General features: G+C 43.9%; 1 protein-coding gene across 7 annotated transcripts in view; it reads left to right on the top strand.

Annotated features, from left to right (window-relative positions):
- The first annotated feature begins 430 nt into the window (after window positions 1–430).
- Window positions 431–23,921, top strand: part of SPATS2L (spermatogenesis associated serine rich 2 like) — a 159,311-nt gene continuing 135,820 nt past the window's right edge. For 2 of the 7 annotated variants that reach the window (XM_057744326.1, XM_057744331.1), the window contains exons 1-2: window positions 431–570; window positions 22,504–22,552. The gene's annotated coding sequence lies outside the window, so the exon portion shown is untranslated. Of the gene's footprint in view, window positions 571–1,000; window positions 1,066–1,264; window positions 1,399–18,471; window positions 18,629–22,503; window positions 22,553–23,921 lie in introns of those variants that run through there. The other 5 variants (XM_057744324.1, XM_057744322.1, XM_057744332.1 and 2 more) reach the window with 5 other exon arrangements.

Below are 23,921 nucleotides of genomic sequence, written 5' to 3'. Positions count from 1 at the left end.
CTTGCGGCTCCTTTATCCCTTATTACGGCTGTGCTTTGTTAACAGGGGCACACTGTGTTAGCACATTTGAACTTTACCAGAAAGGTGTCTGTATCTAATTTCAAATCATGAATTCCTGAACATCAGATGATATACCATTCTGCCGTACACTCAGGGGCCCCTTAGAGTTTGGAGCGTGAGAGGCATAGGTAACTCTGGCCTGCGTATTTGTAAGGGGTTTCACATCCAAAGAGCCGCTGAGAAACAGTTATTGGTACTGAGAAAAAGGGAGGCTAAGTCACTCTGGAAAAAAAAAAAAAAAAAAAAAAAACTGAATTGGAGAGCTGCCTGCATTTCGCTCCACTGCCTCTGGAAGAGGTGCGTTATCTAAAGTGCTTCCATCATGAATAATGATTGAGAAACTGCCTTTACTCTCCCGACTACTGTACTCCCAGGCAGAAATCCATGGGCTGGTGGCCACGGCGTCTATCTGGAACTTGGTTATCACACACGTTGAGAGCAACCCGTCCTCCAGCGTGAAAGGCAGCGAAAGGGAGGGGCCGGGACACTCCGGTGAGCCGCGTTTCTAAGGTCAGACCCAAGCCAACCGTGTACTTTTTCCGCGTCTGGTTCTTCAGGTCATTTCGGAATCGGCTACCTTTGTTTACATTTTGAGCTTGGCTCAGCACCAGAAAGCACTAGCGCTTTCTAAAACAGAGAAGCATCTCGCATTTGTAGACGGTCCTGGAGGGGGGAGCAAAGTTCATTCTCCTGGGTATGGGAGGTTGCCTCTCCTGCAACACTTGCGGGTTGTGGCAAAAATCTCTGAATGACAGGGGCAGTTGAAGTGAGGCGGAGGTTGGGGAAAGGCTGGGAGGTTGGTGTGGGGCAAGCACGCAAAGTGCGGAAGCTGTGCGGGGATTCTTCTAGAAAGTGGGGTGGGAAAGGAGCTAGGGAGGGCTTGTGGAGGGAAGGGATCTGTGTCAGAACGTGCGTGTGAGCGGATACAAAACCCGAGAGAGGCGCGAGCAGCGCCGTGTGTGCGAGCGGGAGCGCAGGGCGCCGGCTCGGGGTGTGTGCGCCTGGGTGAGTGACACCGAGGGGCGGGCTGGCCGGCCGGCCGGCGGGCGGGGGCGGCCTGCGAGGGGCGGGAGTGTCCCTGCGAGGAGCGGGCCGACCCGGAGTTGTGTCAGTGAAGGAATCTAGCCCGCGGGCCGAGCCGGCTGCGCCCTCCGCCGCGAGCGCCGGCAGCGCGGGGCGAGCTCCGGACGGCGCGCGGCCCAGGCAGCGGCTCCCGCGCGGCCCGCCCACGGCGCCGCAGGGGCTGCTGCCGCCGCCGCCGCCGCGCCTGCCCCGGCGACCGCGCCCCCGATCCCTGTCCCCCGGCCCGGGACGGAGTGGCCGGCGCTGGGCACAGAGGTAAGCCCGGGATCCCTGGCCGCCGCCGCCCGGGACCCCCTCCCCGCCAGCCCGCCGCGCCTGGGCCGGGACGCGGGGCTCGGGCGGACGCGGCGGGGCCTGCGCGGCCGGGATGGTGGCTGAGCCCGGGCCGCCCAGCCCCCGCCGCCTCCCGGGGCGCTGGGTGTGGCCCCCGCTCGGCGCCGACGCGGGCTGGCGGCGCGGGCCGGACGCAGAGGTCGCCGTCCTTCCTTTCCCGGGCCGGCGCGGGCCAGCGAGCCGGCGGGCGGGAGGAGGCGCCGGGCGCGGCGCACATTCGCGCGCCCGGGGCAAGCGTGTGGCCGCCGCGCTCCGACGTGGACCCGCCCGCCCCGGATCTGGATCGGCCGCGGTCCCTCGCCTGCCCTCCCCCGCGCGAGCGCCCCCTTCCACCCGCCGGGCGGACGTTGACCCACCCCCCTCCCGCCGCCCTCCCGCTCCGAGCAGCCTCCGCCGGCAGCGTCTCGCCCTCGGCCGGCGCCCGGCTCCGGGGGCCGCGGGGCCGGGGACACCTGCGCCCCTGGGCGCCCGGCGGGAGGGCGATGCCGCGGGGCGCCGGTGCCGGCAGACTCGCCGCGGTTGACCGCGGGGTGACGGGAGTAGCTGCCGAGCGACCCGGCCGCGGGACGAAGCCGTCGCACCGCCGCGACCGGGCGGGTGGCCCCGGAGTCGGCCGACCGCGGCCGGAGCCCGAGACAGCGGTGGTTGCGGAGGTGCGAGAGGGTCTTCCCGCGTTCTCCACGCGCTCGACTTTTCCGAGTCTCGGAAGATCGGCCCCGCTCGCTCGCACTCTGTTCGGTGGTTAATACTTACCGCAGACGTAGGAGGCGAAGGGCTGAGACTTTACCTGGACAGGGATGCGACTGAAAGCTCTTATCTTCTCAACTGGAGGTTTTCCACCTCGTGGGGGGTTGGTGTGTGTGTTTGTGAACTTCCTGAGCTTTCAATTCCCAGCGGTCCGGGTTTTAGCAGATGCCAAGGTTTTGGAGACCTGACATTGTAAAGATTCTTTCTGTGCAGCGTTTTCCTTTGAGTGTATTACAGAATCTGTAGGTTGAGAACTAGTGAAAAACCTTGAACTTCACAGTCTTTCTTTACATAAAATGTTGTGTAATATTTTGCACTTGCTTATTTACATTTTTTAAAATGTTATATAAAAAACTTTCACCAATCTTCTCCCAAGTAAGAAAAAAAAAGACTGAAATTTTAACATCTATGCGGAGGAAGAGGCTTTATGCCAGTATTTAAAAGAGTAAGGTCCTGTGACCTTTACGACCGGTTTAGATTGTCAAGGAACGATTCATTGCCATTCTGATTGATTTTGTTTTCTAGAGATTAAGCAGATGTGCAATATGGCAGGGAAAAAAAGGGGACAGGAAGTCAGAAATTGCTTCATTCTGGAAAAGAAAAAAAGAATATTCAAGTAACAAATCCGGTTACTTTGAAAGATACTCTGAAAATGAAGTCTCCAGTTGCTTTCTGAATAAAGTATTTGATTGGCCTTATAAAATTGTATCCACCAGAAAGCAGTGTGTTGTATGGACGGGGGCAGTTTTTACCTAGTAATTGTAGTGTTTTTTAAAAAATCTATGTATGTAAATATTTGTTGGATTTCTAACAGGGGAAAAATCAACTTTGGGAATGATTTTCTATTTGGACAAGGCAAACGGCTGCAGCCTCTAATTAGAGTTTTGGATTAAACTCAGGCTTTGTTAAAACCTATTTTATGGAGCAGCAGAACAAGAAAAATGTCCAATTCTTTATCTGTGTGGCTTTAAACACACACACACACACACACACACACACACACACAACTAGCTCCAAAGGATAATTTGCATAAAAATACAATCACTTGAATGCAGGCAATATTTAAGGGGATAGTAAAAAAAGAAAAAACTCAACACCTGGGAAAGTATATTAATTGGCAACTCTCTTTAATCCTTGCCTCTGAAAATATTAAATAATTTTCTAGGACTCAACTTAAAGTCCTTACTTAGGCAAAATGATCAAGACTCCTTTGGTATTCATTTTGTTTTAGGGAGCCCCCTAATGAAAGTCTTCAGTGGACTGTTTCTGTGCTTGTGCTAATTTTCCAGTGGCCTTTGTGGGGATCGGTTTCTGTGGGCTTGTGAGGCTGCTTGGCCAACCTCTGTAATGATCAGGAAAAGAAAATGCTTAGGCCACACCATCGCAGTCTTTGATGCACTGCCAGTAGAAAGCATCTCAAAGACCTGCTTTGCCATGCAAATGGAAATACTTTCCATCAGAAGTTAAGCTTTAGAAATGTTTCATTTTTTGGTTCTAAATTTTATCAGTTTCTCAGCGTCTGATCATAGAATTGTGATGTTATCAATGAATATTCATTTATGGCTTTTGTGTTGAAGGCACTTAGGTGGTCTTCATCCTGTTACCTTTACACAGCTTTAATCAGCATCTTATGAGGCAGGACAAGAGCTTTTAGTTACAGTTTGATAAATGGAAGAAGTTGAGGTTGCTCATGGTAAGATCTAAACTGCTACCACCTGTCTCGCCATTTGATTAGAGTGGAGCGGGTTCTGTATTAGACAGATACTGCTACTCACTGCTCCCTTGTGCTTCTTTCCTAGTCATCTTCTGTAGACCCTTTACTGCTATTTGACTGTGATAATTGAATCAGATGGCTGTTATAATTTTTGTACACAGAACAGTCGCTTTCACAAGCATGACACAGGACATGAGGGCAGATACATAATATGGGCAGGTTTAAGTGATGGAGTCTGTTTATTGATCTCTGAATGAATGTGCATAATTCAGCCAATCAGTTCATTCCATCACTGTTCTTAGAGTGTAATCACACAATTAAAATGTGATTTTCACGATACAAACAGTTGAAAACCCAGTACACATAATTACAGAAGAAAAACAAACCTTTCTTTTTCCTTCCATGTTTTAGAAGTAGTCTGCTATGAAGGTGTTATTTCCTTGACACATCAAAATGGCTAATTTGGAGTTGTGATGCTTGTTATGTAAATAGGCCATATGTTGAACTTCTACAGAAGTTTGTTCATTCTGTGTTGTGATAATGGATAGGATCCCCTAAGAACCATAGTTGAGAAAAATAGTCTGTGAAGATGCATTTCTCTCTACTATTTATATCATTCCCATTATTTCTGTTTAACAGCTAGTGTTTTTATTTTCTAATAAAAATATTCTTAAATGTGATGGTGTTACCTATCCTTATACACACAAATCTTTGTCTCTAGTCCTGACATAAATTCTGTGCTCATTTATGCACCTGTTTAATTGTTTTCATGGTTAATGTCTTGTTGTTAGGCCAACGGCTACACGTCTGATCAGCATTTTATATTCTCTGCTAAACCTCTTCCTTTCACAATGAAAAGACTTTCCTTCATACTGTTAGCGTTCTCTTCATCACCCAGAGTGGAGACCTAGGAATCATCCCTGACTCCTCTCTAGTTCATTCCATTAGTAAAAGTGGTCACCAAGTCCTGTTAACTCTTCCTTTGTAAGAATTTCTCCGAGCCAGCCCTCACATTTCCTTGGCATTCCTCCTTAACCCCCCACCCCACATCCCCATAGCCCCGGCCTTTGGCCATCCCTATTCTAGGATGATTGTAATCAGCTACATCCTATCTCTCTGTCATTCTCCCCATGCTTCGCACTTCATCATATCAACCTTTCTAAAACCTCTTCCTAGAATTCTCATCCAAGGATTATCTCATGGGAGGTCTGAGTTAAACTCAGGTTTGGCTGATTCCAAAGCCAGTGCCCTTTACACTAGTTCAAATACTTTTTATGCCCCCCCACCCTCCACCCGCTCCTACCACCTTTGGTCCAACTTCTCAACCTGGTTTTAGTATACCTCACTCTTGCCCAAATTTTACTTACCAACTTTAGTTTCTACTTTTGTAACATGAACCTTCTATTCCTACTAATTGGATCTCACTGCCCTTCTGAGATGACTTTGTATGCTTTTGTTTATGCTCTCCCTTTCAGAATGCCTTTTCCTTTTTCCTCTGACCTAAACACAATCTCCAAATCGTCTGCTTGCCCTAATCATGTTACTTTCATTGGATTCTTCCTCTTCTGCCCTTTTGTCTACATCATTCTTTAGACTATTAGATACTCTCTTATACTGTTGTGTACTTAATTCTGGCTTTCCCAACTAGATTGGAAGTACCTGCAGAGCACTGATGTACCTTGTATGCTATCTTTGAACCATCTGCAAGCCTTGGGCATAGCAAGCCCTTGATGAGTAGACCTATAGAATCAATAAACTAGAAAGGTGAATTTTTTTTTTTTAAGATGGGCTTTGATATTGCCTGTGTACTGCTTATCATCATGTTCTTAGAGCCTAGCTTGCAGCTTGACACCTAGTCATGACCTCGATAAATATTTGTTAACGTAGAAATTAATGTTGACATTGGATAAAAGGGACAAGCATTTGAAGGAGGCATCTGTCAAGGAGGTGGTTTTTTTTTTACCATTTTTCTTCAGTGGTTCTAATCAGCCTCTCCATCAGCTGTGAGGATTCTGAGGCCTTGGCATTTTCTAGAGTTGAGATAATGATGGAGGCTGGCAGTTGTGAGTTAGAATTAAGGAGGCTGTCGTTATTTTAAAGTGGAATGATGGGTCCCATTAGTGACCAAAAAATGAAAGCATTGAGGCCCTATGTCAGTATTTTATGCATAAAACAATTAGATTAGAGTCATCAGTTATATAAATATTCAGCTAATAGGCTGCAAAGTCCCAGACTGTATTGCAGAGCTACCCAACTTTTTCATTTAAAATCTTCTTGTACATTAAAAAAATAAATCATCTGGGGATCCATCTAGGGATGAAAAGTGAGGTATGGAAAAATCGCCACACCTATTATATTGTATTCAGGACAAAATTCAATTCTTTCAACTTTTAATAAGACCCCCTTTTACAAGGCACTTTCTGCTGGGAAGGAGTTTATAGTGCAGCAGGAGAAAAAAACACATGTATCTCAGAAACAAAGGTCTAAGAGAGCTCAGAAGGGAAAATTTCCTTCTGCTTGGGAGGTGGTGGGGACCTTCCTAGAGTGACAGTTGTTTGAGCTGATTACTGAAAGGCCTTGGGTCAGATTTCAATAGCTTTTATTGGGAATGTAGGGGTGGGGGAAGGGCAGCAGCGTTGGGAGGAGCACGGGGCAGGCATTCCAGAGTGTTTTGACTCTAACATCAGTCCTCTAATATACTATCACTGCCCCCAACTGCAACACCACTAGGACTCTCCTGGGTTCTGGTGGTCTGCAATGTTCAGTAATGAAACTTAAAGGATATACGGATACCTGCAATAGTTATTTTGGGTGCCAAGTGCTGAACTAACCATGACATAAAGCACAAAATAAATCTCATAAGCAGTATAATTTATGCTTTTCTGGGTAGCATCCAACTTGCTTAGAATGCTTGAAAAGGTCTCCTGCAGTGTGGAGACACCACTGAAGGTTGAAACTTTCATAGTAATGTAAATAGGAAGAGGTCAGCCCTGATCGTGGTCCCAAGTAGGCAGCCATCTGTGGGACACTGCCCAGTGATCCTAGCAGAGCTCAGTAAATGAGTAAACACACTGCTTCACAGTTCCCAGGTTCTGATTCTGTATAACTACCCCATGGATTGTAAAACTAGGAGCAACGGTTGTGAGTTTCAGGGAGACAGATTTGGGGTCAGTATAAGGAAAGTGGTCCTGTTATGGACTGCGCTATTTCGTGAGGTGGTAAGACCCCATGACTAATGTATTAAAGCATTGTCTATACCATAATATACCAGGCAGTGTCCAAATATATGCATTATCTCTGTTCTTCCTCAAAGCAGTGCTGTTGCCCCCGTTTTACTGCTGGGCAATACTGAAGCCTAGGATGGTTGACTGGGGAGTGCATTGTAGAGCAGGTGTCAACCCAGGCAGTTTGAGGACAGAGACCCAATAGGTACCAGATGAAGAAAGGCTGCAAACGTCAGATGGCCATGAGGATTTTTAAGGGCCCTTCCAACACTAGGATTGAGTCTTTAATTCTCCTTGGGGGCTCAAGATGCTAGTGATTGCCAAGCACTAATTCACTGACAGCAGCACCCAATGCCTGGACATTTAGAGCAGAGTGTATACAAAGCAGCAGTGTCATCCTCACGGCTGCCACTCACTGATCATCTCATTTAAACCAAACGGCTGTCTTGCAAGGCAGGGATTATGTATCCTTTTAAGGAGGGGGCTTTGTAGCTCGGGGATGTTACATAGCTTGATCAAACCTGCAGAGTTGATCAGTGGCTTTTTTCTTATACCACCCTTTAAGGTAATGCGTGGTGACACCGGAAATACCTATCAGTTCAGCACAAACACCGATCAGTCAGAGAGGCCACCCGCTATGCACAATGCTGTGGCTCTTCCAGTGATGAATGTCCCTGGAGGTGCTGTTGAGGCAAGATCCAAAGGGATGTGAAAAGCTTGTTAATGTTACCAAGACCACACATCTGGAGTTCCAGAGAACTAGTGACTTCTTTCTGTTTTCAGCATTTATCTGATTTTATACATGATACGTAGTACTACTGAAGAAAAGAAAAAGCCTTCACCTATCATTATATTTCACATATATTTCTAATAAAGAAGTTTTGCAGTGGTAATGTTGTGTCTTGTAAATGGTGGGGCCTTCTTCCTCATTCCTTGGTTGCCTTTTACTTTCCTCCAGTCTGAGGCTGTCTGTCGGGACACCATCCCCTCTTGCTTCCTCAGGGATCTTGCTCCCTTATCTCTCTTTCCCTCAGGGTCTCAACCAGCCTTCTCTCTTGTTGCATAAGCATTCATAAGCCTTTCTCATTCTCTAATAACAAGAGACGTCAAAAACAAGCAAAATCCCTGTGGCCCCTCCCCTGTTGGTCTGGTCACCTTCTATCTCCCTCCCGTCTTAGAAGGCAGCTCCTTGAAGAACAGGTCCACAAAACGCCCATACCTCTCCATTTCCCCTTCCTCCCCAAGCCTCTACAGCCTCTAGTAGCAGCCATCTTAAAACTGTCTTATAACCCCCAGATCCATTGTCCAGGATTCTCTGGTGTTACTGATCACTACTTCTTAAAACCTTGCCCACTTGTTTTCTGAATCATTCCTCTCCTGATGTCTTTCCTGTTGCCCAGCTGCTCTGTATTAGACTTCTCTGCAGGTTCCTCTCCTCCTCCCAGACCTCAGCATCCTTTAAGGTTCACCCTTCAACCCTCTACTCAGCTACTCTTTTCTTCTGCTACCACCTAGATGCCATCCATTCCTAAATCTGCAACTCTGAACTCTCCTGACACTTGCTCCAGGTGTCTTGAACCCAAGGAGTTCAAAATTCTACTTCTACAGCCAGCATATTCCTTCTGTGTTCTCTGCCTGAATTAGTGAAACCCACTTGATGAGTTTAAAATCTGGGAGTTGTTCTAGGAACCTCGCTCTTCCTCAACCCGTGCTTTTCATTGATGACTAAGCCGTGTAAAAACTGTCTTCTCAGACTCTTGAATCTGCTCTCACCTCCCTAGGCCATTACCGGCACAACTGCCTTGGTTCAGGCCCTCATCACTCTCTTGAGGGTTACTGCAGTAGCCTTGTAACTGGTCTCCCTGCCTTCTGCCTGGCCTGCTTCCAATCCCTTCCCCACACTGCCGCCTTTCTAAAAGGCAGATTTGATCACGGACTCTCTGCTGCTTAAAATCCTTCAGCGGAGTCACTGCTTCTCCAGGATAAAATCTAAGCTCCCTAGCCTGGCACAAAAGCTCCTTTGTGATCTGGGCTCTCCCTTCGGGTGTGTATCAAAGTCTTTTCTAATGATCCTGGTCCCCACTGACTATCCCTGCCCACAGCATCCCTACTAAAGGAAATGAGTTGTTACAGGAAAGAAATGAGAAGGAGAGATGGGAACAGAGACGAGATTATAGAACTGTGCTGTTCAGTACTGTGGCCACTAAGCTGCCTGTGGCTGCTAAGCACTTGAAATGCACCTAGTCCAAACTGAGATGTGTTATAAGTGTGGAATATACCACAGGTTCAGACTTCGCATGCAGAAAAGAACGTAAAATAGCTCATGAACAAATTTTAATATTGATTACATGTTGAAGCAGTAACATTTTGGATATAGTGGGTTAAATAAAATATATTATTAAATCAATTTCACGTTTCTCTTTATTTCTTTTTTTAACATGGCTACTAGGAAATTTTAAACTACCTGTGTGGCTCACATAGTAGTCTTATTGGACAGCATCGTTATAGAACATCTCCTCGGTCCCAGGAGATGCATCTTGTATGAGGCAAGCCCAGGAACTTTTTGAATGATTAAGACAGCCCTGCAGGTAGAGAGGAGCAGCAATTGCTCAGTTTCTTAAATCCAGAGATATTAAAGTGATTAGATTCAGAATCAGAGAGACAGACTGTGAGAACTACAGCCGGGAGGGAGTCTTTCCTACAGTGTGCACAGGGCTGAAATCATGAGTCAGGCACGTCTGTCTCCCCAGGCCCACCTGGTCAGCATCAGGAGAGGGAAACAGGGATACTGTGTGCTAGAGGGAGGATCTGAGGAGCGAGGGCAGGGCAAGTGGAGTCCCGTTCCCAGGAAGCCTCTTGCTTGTGAGAACACCAAGAGCCATGCCTGGGCCTCTGAGATCTTCCATCCTGCCACAGATCCTTCCCCAGTGGGCGAAGTCCCAGCACTTCCACTGTCTTGAGCCTCAATAATAGGTACATGATAAAGTCATTGTGCATCAAACAAAGTGACACACCTAACAGCTGGTATGTTCTCCTCCGTTATGCCTTGAGATGCCGAGGGCAGCAATCTGTGGATCACTTTGCCCAAAAGACTTAAGGAAGGTATACAGACTGTCACGAGGACCCAGAAGATAATACGTCCAAAGAGATATGCTGAGCTTTATGTTTCCAAGTGGAAAAGCAAACAAAGGTTGGAGACCAGAGCTTATCAGGTTGGAGCAGGAGGGAGAAACCTGGAGGTGAGGGGAAGAAACCATAACTATCAGGGGAAAAGTCCAGTGGAATCAGGTGCCAGTGAGTCTGATAGGCAGTGGGACTCAGTGCTTTTCTCCTGGTGGTTTGTGTACTGTGTTCTGTTGAGCCCTTTGGTTCTGAGAAGAATGCCTCTGGGTAGTTGTTTTGATTTGCCTTTTACATATTAGGCATTACTATAAGATTCTGGTGGGGGAAAGGTTCTTATGCTAAAAAGAAAAGTTTGAAAGTCATGCCTGTATAAAGACTGGCCTGAGAAAGTGGTGACCACCCTGGTGTGGTGACTGCTCCCCCATTTACAGGATCTGGGACTAGTTTGGGCCCTTGGCAGGAGCTACACAGCTCCTTTCCATCTGCACCCGAGTGACTCTCCATTGGGTTGACCATGCAGTCTGCCTCGCTTTGCCTAGGAAGGCAGAACCGTCTCATTCTTGGGTACCACATTTTCACTCTGTGGCCCAGGTTCTCTCTCACATTCCTAAGTGCCTGCCTGAAGTTCTTGGAGGAATCTCAAATAGCCTCGGGTAAGGGTCTCATCACGTACCTCCAAGCCGTCCTAAGCCAGTAGTCCTGCCTCTCAGCTACAAGCCCGAGTGAGCGCTTGCTACTCCCTTTCAAGCGTCTTCAGTACTGACACATGCCTGCAATGGACAGGAAACTCATTGAGTTTAATAGGTATTTGTGGAACTGAATAGCTTGCCTGGATACTGGCTGTTCCCTTGACTGCCCCATTGGTACCATATGTGCACTTGGGAAGAGAAGGAGAAGGCAAGTATAGGGCTGATTTTCCTAAATTATGATACACCTGCTTCTTTGTTCCCTGTTGGAAGGCTGGTCTTATGAGTGGATAAGAAAGGTGGCTGCCTTTATGGTGTGATTTCAGAATTTGTTCTACTCAAAAAGGCTCTTCAAATATCAACACTTCTCTTTCTTGCTCTCTAATATGCAAAAGCCTACATTATAAAAACTCTATTCTCTTTCCTAAGACCAGTATGGTTTCGAAGAGAAGGAGGACAAATTTGATGCTAAAAAAGCTTGGTTTTGACTCATGTAATTGGCCGGCTATAATGAACTTGAGCCGGTTATTTTATCTTCCTGTACCTCAGTTTTCTCATTTATGAAGTGAAATTAATAATACCTACTTGCTTTGTTATGATTTTTTACAACTAAAGAAAACAAGGTATAGAGTATCCAGCAGCAGGGCCTCACATGCAATGCTGTGAAAGTGGTAACTTGTCAGACATGTGCTCCTCAGATTGAATGATTTTATAGACCCTTCCCTGAGACTGATAGGAAGAAGATCAGAAACCTGACATCCCTGGGTGAAAAATGTCGAGAAGGAAGTTGCTTTCACATTTTGTTTAAGACCAGCCCTACCTAATGGTTCGCATTTGTGAAAACATTCACCTGGGATTATGAGTACAGCATGAAGCCGTGGGGATAAAGGCATGTTTACATCCTCTGCCAAGATAATATAAGAATAAACAAAGCAAATTTTTGAATCTCTGAATAGTCAAGTGCACTGCCATCAAAATAAACGTTTATTTCTATTCTTTGCTGATAAATTATAGATAAAGGAAGCCACTAAAATACCCTGAAAAGGAAGATTCATATACAAATTAGATACCGGGCAGATTTCACACTTACTTTGTTGGAGCCATTCTTTCCTTAACTGTGGGTGTTTGGAAAGTTCTTTTATTGTAGCGTAAGTTGCTTACTAGAAGGGGAAGAAAGCTTTAGTGTACTCAGGAGAGAATGGTTTTGATTGGAGGCAGCGCTGTTTGCAGTGTGGGCTAACTTTCTGTATTGTAGTGATTGCTAATACATAACCAGTGAGACAGTCTGATCTGACATACTGCCACTTCTGATTGACCTGTGATTATTACAGGAATGTGGGCGGTCCTATAATTTTTAAAGGGGAAAGTGGAAGATGTTATGCTGGCTGCTGTGACTGCTAATGTCCTAATCTCATTTATTTCTCTTGTGGAGTCTGAATGGTGGACTGCATTCAGTACATGCAGGGGGCTGCCAGTGACTTCTTAGGCTCCTGATGTAATTGATCACCCCACTGCAATACCATAGCCTCAATATAGTGTCATATTAAACCCGTGAACACTCAAGGAGAGAGTAGAAACCTACTGCTTCTACTTTTTTTTTTTTGGCCACACATCGTGGCTTGCAGGCTCTTAGTTCCTGGACCAGGGATTGAACCTGGGCCCCAGCAGTGAAAGTGCTGAGTCCTAACCATTGGACCGTGAGGGAATTCCCCCTACTGCCTCTAAAATTAAAAGTAAAAGCATTAAAAATATTATTTAGTGCTGGCATGTGGCACTGAATATGTAAACTCATATATTGTTCTGGTAGTCCCAGAGCAAGAACTGTGGCAGTCGCAATGGGTGATATGAACTAAGGTTGTCATGACAACATTAATTCATCATTTCCAAACTTTGGTAGAATTTCACCTTCTAAATCTTCTGGATTGTCTTTAAATTTATAGTTATTTCTCATTTATTAAGGCGAGGCATATATTTAGCTATTGCTTACATAAATGCACTGAGTATCTTCGTGAAAGCTACTGATATGAAATTAGAAGCATAGAATGTGGGCATTGGAAAAGGATAGTGGATGCTGTGGTCTAACGGTACCCCCTAAGCAGGAATCCCTTCCACAGTATCCCAGTCAGCCAGCTGCCATTCAAACCGTGCCAGGAATGAGGTGGTCACAGTTTTGTGAGGCTGAGGACTGCTGCCCATGGTAGTCTGCAGTGCTCCTAGATCTTAAGCCCCTTTTGATTTGGAGCTTGTCTCATCTGTGGTTGGACCAATACTCACTATCAACCGTATCAGACAAAAATACTGAAATCTGCCTCCCTGCAGCTTCCCTGTTTGTCTGCTATCACCTTTTGGAGTGCTGTGGAATAGTCCTGCACCTGAGTGTGGTAGGTATTCAAATACTTGACAGTCACTATTGTATCTCCTGTTCGAAGGCTTCTCTTTTTCATGACTCCATGGTCCTAGTTCTTTCTGCTGAGATTCGCCATCCTGTTAACACTCTGGTCGCCCGCCACTCTGCCTGTGCTGTTTTAAAAGCAAGGCATCTTGAACTCAGAACCCTGCTCCGGAGTTCTCTGAGTGGCAGAGGACACAGCGCTGCAGCTAACTCCCTGTCCAGGGCACCTTTCTTTTGCTGATCTAGTCTGATACTGTGTTAGCCTCCGTTTTAAATCAGGGGCAGCACGTCGTTAGTTTGTACCCAAAGTCAAATAAAACTTCCCAGTCTCTTTCTGAACAACCGCTACAAAGCCAGCTCTCCCATGTTCTACATCTGTACAGTCAACCCTGTGAACACATGTAGAGGACTTTACCTTTATTTTCGTTACATTTTGTCCCTTTTTGACAAATCATTTTTCCTCTCTGTCAAGACATTTTTGAATTCTAATTTCTTAAAATTCAGTCTCTCAGTGGTACATTTTTCACTTGTCAATTACACTTTTTGAGAAAGGTACTTCCTTTGTCATTTGATAAAATGTGGAGGAAGACAGGCCAAAGGGAGAGCCCTGTGAGTTTCAACATGAGACTTCTTGACATCCATATGTGAATTTTGTTAGCTGTTTTTTTTGTTTCTTTGTTTGAACTAGTTTGATCATCTTGTACTTGTGTTTACTTTCTTGCCCCCAAGCTCTCTAAGAGGATACCGTCAGGAAAGACTTAGTCATATGCCTCAGTGACCCTGTCATTATCGACCCACTTATTGCCAATCATAGGACTATATTATGAAATGGAACGAGATTAATTTGGAGTAACTTTTAGATTGTATTCATTTTTCGTTTGAAAAGTTTACTAAAAAGCATATGTCAATAACTTTATTTTTAATTTATTTAAAACATTTTGTAAGGTAAATTCATACTTCACCTATAATTTCAATTCATGTGAACTTGTTTGTTTCAGAGGAATTGCCTTTTTGTATACCAGTCAGTTCTCTTTATGAAATCATTGCTTTGAAAACTAATTGGTGGTGGGACAGGAAATCACTCCTTAGATGTCACTTCAGCACATCGTTACACTCACACCTCCTGGGGCAGACAGTAATCAGGCTGAGGCATGTCCACAGAGCGTGCTGGCATCTATGTAAAGGGCTCCGTGACAGTTTCACTAACTGTGACCATGACAGAGAAGGCGCTGATGGCATCATGTCACTAATGGATGTGTTTTCTCTAAATGGAAAATCCTGTATTATTTGAAGAGGGTTTTTTCCGCCCCTCACACAAACTTCTTGACTTTTATATTAATATCAAATGTCTGTCAATTATAAATACAGTGTTTCTGTACTATGTTTTGTTTTATTCATGTACACAATAGTCTTTTACACGCTTTTTACCTTAGACTTGATGGAAAGAAAAAATAATTTGAAGGAAAGTAGCACTGAGGAACCCAAATCTGTAATAAGTCAAGGAATAAACTCTCACTTCATAAAAATACTGCTCTCTGGTAGTGCTTTATATTTTACAAAATACTCTCACAAGTTTTTTTCTTTTTAAGTTTTCTCTGACTGTAAAAATAATTGCCTACTCATTGAATTTGGAAAAGATGCTGAAATGGGTAAAAGAGAATTAAAAGTCAGCTAACATTTCACCACCCAGAGGCTGTCATTGTTAGCATCTAGTGTGTTTTCCTTCCAGATATGCATGTATATGTGGTTGTATGTGCATACGTGTATGTGCGCACACGCATGTGTGTTTAAACTAGCTTCATGGTGGACCTAGGCAGTCTGTACTGAACAATCAGTGTGACATAGTAGTTAAATGTGATTTGGAATCAGACATTTTGAGATTTCAGTCCTGGCTATGCCACATATGTAGTGACTGTAAATTGCTTAAACTATCAAAACTTCAATTTCTACTTCTATAAAATAGGGATAATAATAGTGTGCATCTAGTAGGTTTATTGTTAGAATTAATAAAATAATGCATGTAAAGCACATAGCATGGTGCATGCCTCATAGTAAATGCTTAGTAAATATGAGCTATCATTGTTATTATACAGGTTTTCTTGTCTGTTTTCCTCACATAAATTCTAGGGTAGCAATTTCTCTTGTCAAAAAACGTTATTTGAGAAACATTCGGAATGACTGCATATATTTCAATATATGAATATACCTTAATGTAATCATTTCCCTATGCTTAGACTATTTCCAGTTCTCTGCTATCATAAAGAGCACCCCAGTTAATATCCTTTACATTCTTTTTCGTGCGTAGACAACAAAATGAATTACTAATGGCATTTTACAGAGAGGCAGAAAAAAAAGAACAATACTTTAGTATCTACTTAATGTGCCAGGTTATATGCTAAGTTTTTAATGTCAAAATTCTCTTTTAACTCTTCCACAACCCCATTGAGGTACACCTGTTACCCCATTTTTTGGATGGGGAGCTCTGAGAGGAGACAAGTAGTTTGCCCAAGATCACAGAGACAGAGGTGGTAGAGATGGTATTTGAAGCCAGCTGTCTGGCTTCAAAGCTTAAGCTTTTCCACTCTGGCAGGCAGTTCATGCCTATCTTTTTTAAGACTGGAGGAATGAATAGTTACCGTTGTGCTTTTCACGGAATGCCACATAAAAGATAGGACACTTGGCTTGCTTTTCACTTGGTGCCACATAAAAGATAGGACACTTGGCTGGAACTCTTGGCTTACTCAATATAGTACCTCTTGTGTGCGTATGTTCTTATATGTTTTGGAATCAAGCCTCATTAAAATAAGGTGTTAACTAAAGGAAATAAAACACTGGTATGATTATTTGATGAAAGCAAACCTCAGGGAAGAAAACATTTATTTAGTCCAAAATACAAAAGTCATCTTTGTTTTAGTTGGATGGACTAGGCCAGAATTACTTATCTCCTTAGGAATCAGAGTATTTCACACAAATCAGTAGAGGAATTAAACAATAACAGCCACAGTAAATTGATGCTGTCAAAAGGGATTATAAGTTTCATTACTGGTATATGAGGGGTTGAAAGGGAAAAATCTTTAGCCTTAGTTGTCAGATGATATATCAGGAAAGAGCTGTAACAATTGCTATAGGTATAAGTATAGGTATAGGGGAGACATAAAGTATGCTGGGACAAACCCCCAAAGAATTATTTGGTGAGCTGACAGGTTGTCTTCAAAAAGTCAGCCATTTGGAACATTTATCTTGGCAGCTCTCAAATCTGACTCACAGCATGTAGTGTGGCAGTCAATTTTTGTAGGAAAAAATGCATAATTAACATGAAAATCAGGGTATAAGGTATTGCCAGTCAGTGCTAACACACAGTTTCTTAGAACAAAGGAGCAATTGAAGTTGTCTTTTAATAGGGTACTCCTGGTTTGTCATTTTGTAGGTTTCAGTTCTTAGTAAAAATGAAGGGGAAAAAAACCTCTAGTAGTAATATTTCATATCTAAGAGGTACTTTGTTGCAGAGTCTATAACCAACTCTTGTCTAGTCAAGAAAGTCATCTTTGGTTTCTGAGTTCTTGAATTTTCAGAGCCCTTGAGCATATACATTCTTGTCTTAGAATTGTCCCGGTTTTCCTTCAGTCATTGTAGTTCTTGCAGGGGGGAAACATGGAGTGTCCCTCATAGCCCAGTAACTAAAAAGATTTTGCATCTTGATGCAGCAGGAGCACCAACTTGGCCTGTGGGGCGTGTGTCTGCCCTGGTGGTGTTGCAGGTGGGAAGGGCCCAGTGAGTTCAGTGTGGGCTCGCTTCACGACTAGTGAGTAGTTAGAGCTGTGGACAGAGGATGGGCTGTGAATCTGCGGACTGGATCCGAGACGTGGCTGCATCCAGTGCTTGGTAGCTGTCTAACACTGGGCACAGTGCTTTCCTGTCCCAAGCCTCGGCTGCCTCTGCTCTCACACGGAGATGATGACTCCTGCACAGTCAAAGGTCGTAGGGAGGATTAAATGCACTGAGCAAACCAACGGCTTAACTCAACAGTGCCTTCAGGGTTAGCTCCCAAGTTATTAATTAATGGCCACAGGTCATGCCTCCCAAGGAGAAGCCGATTTATCATTTAAAATACGTTCAAATGAATAATGGGAATATTTGTAAAATATATGTAAAAATACACCACTCCTGGGGCTAACCTCACCAAGACCCTCCTGACTCTTTGCTTATACTCTATTCAGTAATAAAAGGACACACCCATTCCCTGCCCAGGAAGCCCCTCGTGCCCAGCGAGCTTGGCATGTCTCAAAGCTGACCACTCACTCCCGTGGCACATCCCTCAACGAGGGAAGGAGGCCCTTGGCATCAGTGGGTGGTTCCTTTGAACACAATAAAGACCTTTATAAAAACAGGCATTTCGGTCTATTATGTTGTTTGAAGATAGAAGCAAAACTTGTATATTTGATGCATTATTTCAGCTTTCAATCAAAAAAGCTCACAAAGAAAGACTATCAGATAGAAAAACATATTCCAACAAGGTTGCATTATAAACAGTTATAGGAAACTCTTTGATTATTAAAGCAATCGTTTTGCCAAAGGGTAGAAGGAAAGAGAAGAAGTTAGGAATTTTGACACTGGATGTCACGCGCACTTTTCTGCAGTCTCCTGTGGCTCCCCCCAGCTCTGGTAATGTCGGCAAGGGCTCAGAAACTGCTTCTGAGTCCACCCCACCCCTGAGGCTGCACCCATTACCTTTCCCCTAGCTGCTATGGGCTAACCTCCCTGCCCTTTCTTGCCTCCCAGGTGGTTGTGGTGGCCCTTTCTCTCTGTCCTTTAAAAGGACCAGATTTGTTCATTGGACACCGCAGCTTGGGCTCACTGTGGGCCCCTAATGAAGGTGTTTCAGGTACTTCATGATTGAAATGTCTCTGTGGCATTCCTTGGGAATTGGGGGGTAGGTGTGAGCCAAGTGCTGGATGTTTTATGCAAACCCCCATGAACACTTAGCAGCATGGAGCCAGTGGAGGCCTGAGGAGCTCCGGACGCCTTGAGCCTGCTAGCTGGGAATGGCTAACTTTGCTTGCTATCCTCATCCTGAATCCGTTTCTAAATTTTGTTTCTCCTTCTATACAGGAAACTATTCAGAATTTCCCTCATTTGCTTTGATGCCGCATTTCATTCAGCTCATTTCTTCATCAGCTCTTTTTTGAGCATCTGCTCTGTACGAGGCACTGTGAGAGGAACAAAAAGAAATCAAACGTTGAAAAGGAGAGAAGAGTTGACACCTCAGGTAGAAAGCAAGATATACCTCTAGGGTTGAGAGAAAGAGAGAGGTTAAGTACTGATTTTTTTTTCCCTGAGCCGTGCTTTGTGCAATAAATTGTACTACATAAAAATCTATACCAGCATTCATTTATGTAGCAAATCCCATAATGAAAATTCCTGTTATCTGTGACTGGGGCAGGCATCATTAGAACACAATTTCAATGCAACAGAAGACTTTGGACAGTCCCTTGGAGTGAGTTGAAATGGGATTTGACCTATATATCAAGCTTTTCCTTGATATTTTTCATTTCCATGTGTCAACAAATGCCTGACTTAATATTAAAGCCAGTTAAATCAATATTTCTTTCTGTAGTTAAGGTACAGCAACATATAACCAAGGGCAACATCCCCACCCGCCATATTTTGTTAAGTACATGTATTTTATCATACACCGACTTGATAGAACTACTTTCACGTAAATAGGATGAAAATATCAACATGGGTACCATTAAAAACAAAAAGCCAGAGAATCTCTGATCGTGTCCCTTACCCTTCATTTAAGCAATCCCATAATTTATTTTGCTCACTTTCATCATAAGGAATGACCATATGGAAAAGATTTTGATTGTGGTAGCTGTGGTTTCTTTCTCTTTGCTCTTAAAGGGTTCGCTATAACCCATTTTCCCAACTGTCATCCCAACCAGACGATTTCTGAACGTAGCCGCAAAGCAGCAAATACCAGTGAACCCAAAAGTCTCATTCTGTAGGAATCTAATCATTGTGATGAAAGGGAGAGTGAGGTGGAAGCCTCTTACTTACTCTTTTTCTGAACTTTTAATTGTTAGAAGACCTGAAAATTACTTATGAAAAACTCACAGTATTTCTGTAAACAAATGGCCTAAAGCATCAGTTTGTAAACACCAACAGATTTATTTACTGTTATCAGAACGGTCTAACTTCTCTTGCCTGTGTACTGTGAATGGAACAGTGACAATCATTTATTGGGCTTCTACACTGTGCTAAGCACGTAGAATATCTCCCCTCTAAAAGTTAAAATGACCCTTTAAGGCAGGGGTCCCCAACCCCCGGAACCAGCAGGTGAGCAGCGGGCGAGCGGGCGAAGCTTCATCTGCCTCTCCCCATCGCTCACATTACCTCCTGAACTGTCCCCCCACCAGTCTGTGGAAAAACTGTCTTCCACAAAATCGGTCCCTGGTGCCAGAAAGGTGGGGGACCATTACTTTAAGGCATGTATTATTGTTTGCATGTCACGTTCAACTTCGGCTGCTGAGTAACTTCTCTGAGGGCACCAAGCTAGAAAGGGTATAAGCAGGGATTTGAACCCAAGTTTGTCTGATTCCAAAGCCTTTTCACTTTTTACATCAGGTATCTTGAGAGTGAAAAAAAAAATTTTTTTTTTCAAATTGTTAACACGTGTTCACTATAGGAAGTTTGGAAAGTAGACAAAATTATAAAGAAGAAAAAAATCACTCATAATTCTTCACCCTGGGGATAATCACTAGTAAAATTTTATTTTTCTTTCTAGGCTTAAGAAAGCTATAATTTATATATCCAAGAGAATATTGTTCCTCAGAGTTGTCATCCTTGGAGTTTATTCATGTTCTTTAACAGTGTTGCCACTGCTTAAAACATTTTTGGAATCTTTTTTGGAGCCAGTTTATGACCTAAATTCTCTGTAGACTCCTGTGCACTGGGTACTTTGGTAGAGACATAGCAAAGACGGTGTATCCGTTACCTAAGTACCTGTCAAAATAATACATTTTTATGCTCTACCTTTTTGTGCCTTCTAAAATTATATGCTGCAAATATTTGACCATCCTGTAAAGAATACCATCATTGCCCTCTCTAAGAACCATAAACATCTCTGTGACTTCTGTTGTGGTAGGAGATGGAATTTACCAAAATGCTACTTCCTCCCATGTCAAAGATTGATGGACATTTTGGCTTATGTTTAAAAGTCTTTATTAAAAATTAAATCTATAAATGTTTAATATCTCATTTGACAACTCATGTTATTTATCACATTGTCCACAGGACAATTTTTGCCTTTTGTGGTACATAAAGAAAATCAAAGGATTGTTTTTGTCAAAAGTTTGAAAAGCACATTTTAAAATCAATTTCTTTTTAATGGAAGTATTATTCTCACTGAATTATTTCCCTCCAAGGAGTTTCTGTAAAAGCAAACATATCTTAAGTGTGATGAACTGATGTTTAAATAAAGTCGGTAACATCTTGTGTCAAAGTTAAATGGTTCTCAAAGAAGCAGGCACGCATGCGCGAGCACACACATAAAAGAAAAGATTGCTATCAAAATGGCCATTGGTATACTCTATTAAAGTGAAAAAAGTCAAGTAGTTAAGTGCCAGCTGAGTTCTCATCTCTTCGGTTTATTGCACACACTATTACTTTTAGAAAACAAACCTAACCCTCAACTCAGGTCTCTCTCTGGTTGTCTGGTTTCTGCCTTATTTTCCAGAGACATTCTTATCTGCCCGATAAACTTAGCATGGCACCCCTTCCCAGATTGCTGGGCATCTGGGACACCCAAACCCTGGGTCGCAAGATTGGTGAAGCGCTCGTTGGGGCCACTCCCAGGGTTCCGAGGGGGGCCCACCGGGCATGCGCAGTTGTCCTAAGGGCTGCACTCTTCCCTGGTCTTCCGATTCCCGGGATTTCCTGCGATAAGACTTCATCATGCTCTCAGAGCTCATTACAAAGTGTAGGCTTTGTCTTGTGTTTAATCCTGGGCACTATTCACAGTGCCTGACATTGTGTGCGGTCAGTGTGTTAGGGAAATGAAGGATTACAATGTATTCTCTCAGAAATGGACTGTTGGGAGGAAAAAGTCTGATTGAAAGAGAGTCAGAATAGAATTGTGGATTAGAATCTCAGGGTTTAAGAGCCTCTAGGTCAGTCCTCTCACTTAAAGATGAAAACCGGAGAGGTCAGCTGACTTGGAGAAGGTCACCCAGGGAGTTGGCGCCAAGCCAGGCACAGCATGCAGCGTCCTGAGGTCCTGTCCGGTCCTTCCCAGCGTTCCCTCCTGTCGTTGTTCCCCAGTTATTTCATGGAGGGTGAACTGACTTTGCAGGATCAGTGACCAGAGCATTTGAAGCCCCACACGGTGCTTAAGAGAGCAACGGATGTAGAGGGATTCTCAGGGAACACTTGAAGAGATTGTTGACTTCGGGAGTGATTGTCTGGTTGACTCAGAGCCCAGCGCAGACTCTGTGCCTAAGTGGTTACTCGCTGAATGGTGCGTTGCCTGGGCTTGTGTGGATATTACAGGCTATCTCTTGGAAAGGAGACTATTATAGAGAAAATAATAACAATAACCAACATGTATTTATGATAAATTAGGCAAGATATCCCTGTGATTTAGAGTCCAGGCCCTGTGGTCAGACGCTCATAGAATCCCAGCTCCATCACTTGGCTTGTATATTTTTATGAGACGGGTGCTTTGACCTTTCAGTGCCTCATTTTCTGTATCTGCAAAATGCCAGTGATAATAGTGCCTACTTCAGAGTATTGAAGAGTTAACCCATTGAAGCCCTAGAACAATGTCAAGCACTTTGTAAGCAAGCAATACATGTTAACTATTGTTCTTACTAAAATATCACTCCTGTGTATGCTAAATTCATTGCACAAATTATACACTATCCAGTCTCCCCAACATCTCTTTGAGGAGGCTACTATCGTTATCCCCCATTTTACAGCTGAGTAAATTGAGGCACAGGGAGGTACTCCACCCACACAGTTTTAAGTCATAGGCAAGACCCAATTTCTTGTCTGCCTGACTCCAGAGGCTGGGCTTGGGTATGGATGAGCAGTGTGGCTTTGAAATGTGAGATCTGACTTCCCCAATTTTTTTTTTCCTAGAGCACTCCAGACTCTGGCGGCTTTTAGGAGTATCTCCTTGGATTCCCAGGTACGTAGAGTTGGTCCTTCCCTTCCCTGTATCCTCCTGCCTACGTGGCTGGCTGCCCCTGCACCTGCAGCTGACTCGCAGAGATCTTGTCACAGCCTGTCAGCCTTTCAGGGCTTCAGCACCAGAGTGCTTATGTATAGGTGTGCAGACTAAAGAGCCAAGGTGTTTGCCATGGAGTGAGGAGTGGGGCATGGGGGTGAGGAGCAGAGGACCAGAAGCACTCCTTCCCCACTCACATGTTCCTTCTCCCCCTATGTCACCTACATCGATGTTTCTATGGATTTCTGTAGAGTAGTTTCATGCATGCAAAATGCTTCAAAGTACTAGGGAGAAAAAAAGTCTTTTATAGAGATCCTTAGGTTGTAGAAAGGAATTGTGGTTAAGAGCAGAAGGCTCTGGAGCCAGACTACTTGGCTTTCCCTCCTTGCACTGATAACCATTGTTGCTGTTGTTGCTGTTGTTGAAGAACTTGGTTCAGTGAATCTAGAAGTCTGGCTCACAGTCTTCGGTGCCCACTCAACGTCGAGTGGGAGTGGAGGAACACAGGCTTTTGAGCCAGACAGCCTGGTTTTGCATCCTGCTTCTGCTGCCTAGTAACTGTATGGTCTTTGCATGTCACCTGCCTCTCTGAGCCTCAGTTTCCTCCTATCTAATATGGGGATAATTATACCCATCTTGCAGAGTTGTTGATATATTTCTAGCTCATGTGTGTAAAGTGGACTATATGAGAGTGACATTCAATTAGGTGGTAATTATTATTGTTATGAGTTATTGGTATTTGAGTGGGTTCATCACAGGTATTTTCTGGAGGGGAGGTATGTTGTTATTTTTGGTTCCTTGTACTTTCTCTGAAATGTTTTTAGTTTTTCCCCTGGAAGTCTTGCTTGTTTAAAGTAATTTGCTTAGCAAGCCATATTCATTGTGAAAAGATCATTCCTGGTCTAGATCCTGTCAAATGATTGTAAATTCCAGGCTTGAGAAGTCCAAAATAATGGGGTCTTATTGCACTTGGATGTTTCCATGCATGTTTAATCGAAACGATTCTTTTTCTATAACCCTGAAACTTCAGTAGTAAGATGACTGTAACTTTTTGAAAAGAGCCATTAACACGGGTGGGAATTGGTTGTTTTCCATGAATGGAATAGAATATTTTACTTCCTCATATCTGAAATCTGAATCACCACGAAAACATTTTCTTTATTGTTGTTCAAAAGAGAATTATTATGGAAACTATTGGTTGATTCCTTCTGTCTCTCTGTCTTTCTCTCTCTCACACACACACACACACACACACACACACACACACAAACTATTGGTTGATTCCTTTTGTCTCTCTGTCACACACACACACACACACACACAAACTATT

Source organism: Hippopotamus amphibius, chromosome 8 (genome assembly GCF_030028045.1).
Source record: "Hippopotamus amphibius kiboko isolate mHipAmp2 chromosome 8, mHipAmp2.hap2, whole genome shotgun sequence".
In the NCBI taxonomy this organism is placed as follows: domain Eukaryota; kingdom Metazoa; phylum Chordata; class Mammalia; order Artiodactyla; family Hippopotamidae; genus Hippopotamus; species Hippopotamus amphibius.
Note: the sequence above shows the minus strand (reverse complement) of the source record. Positions and strands in the feature narration are given on the sequence as shown.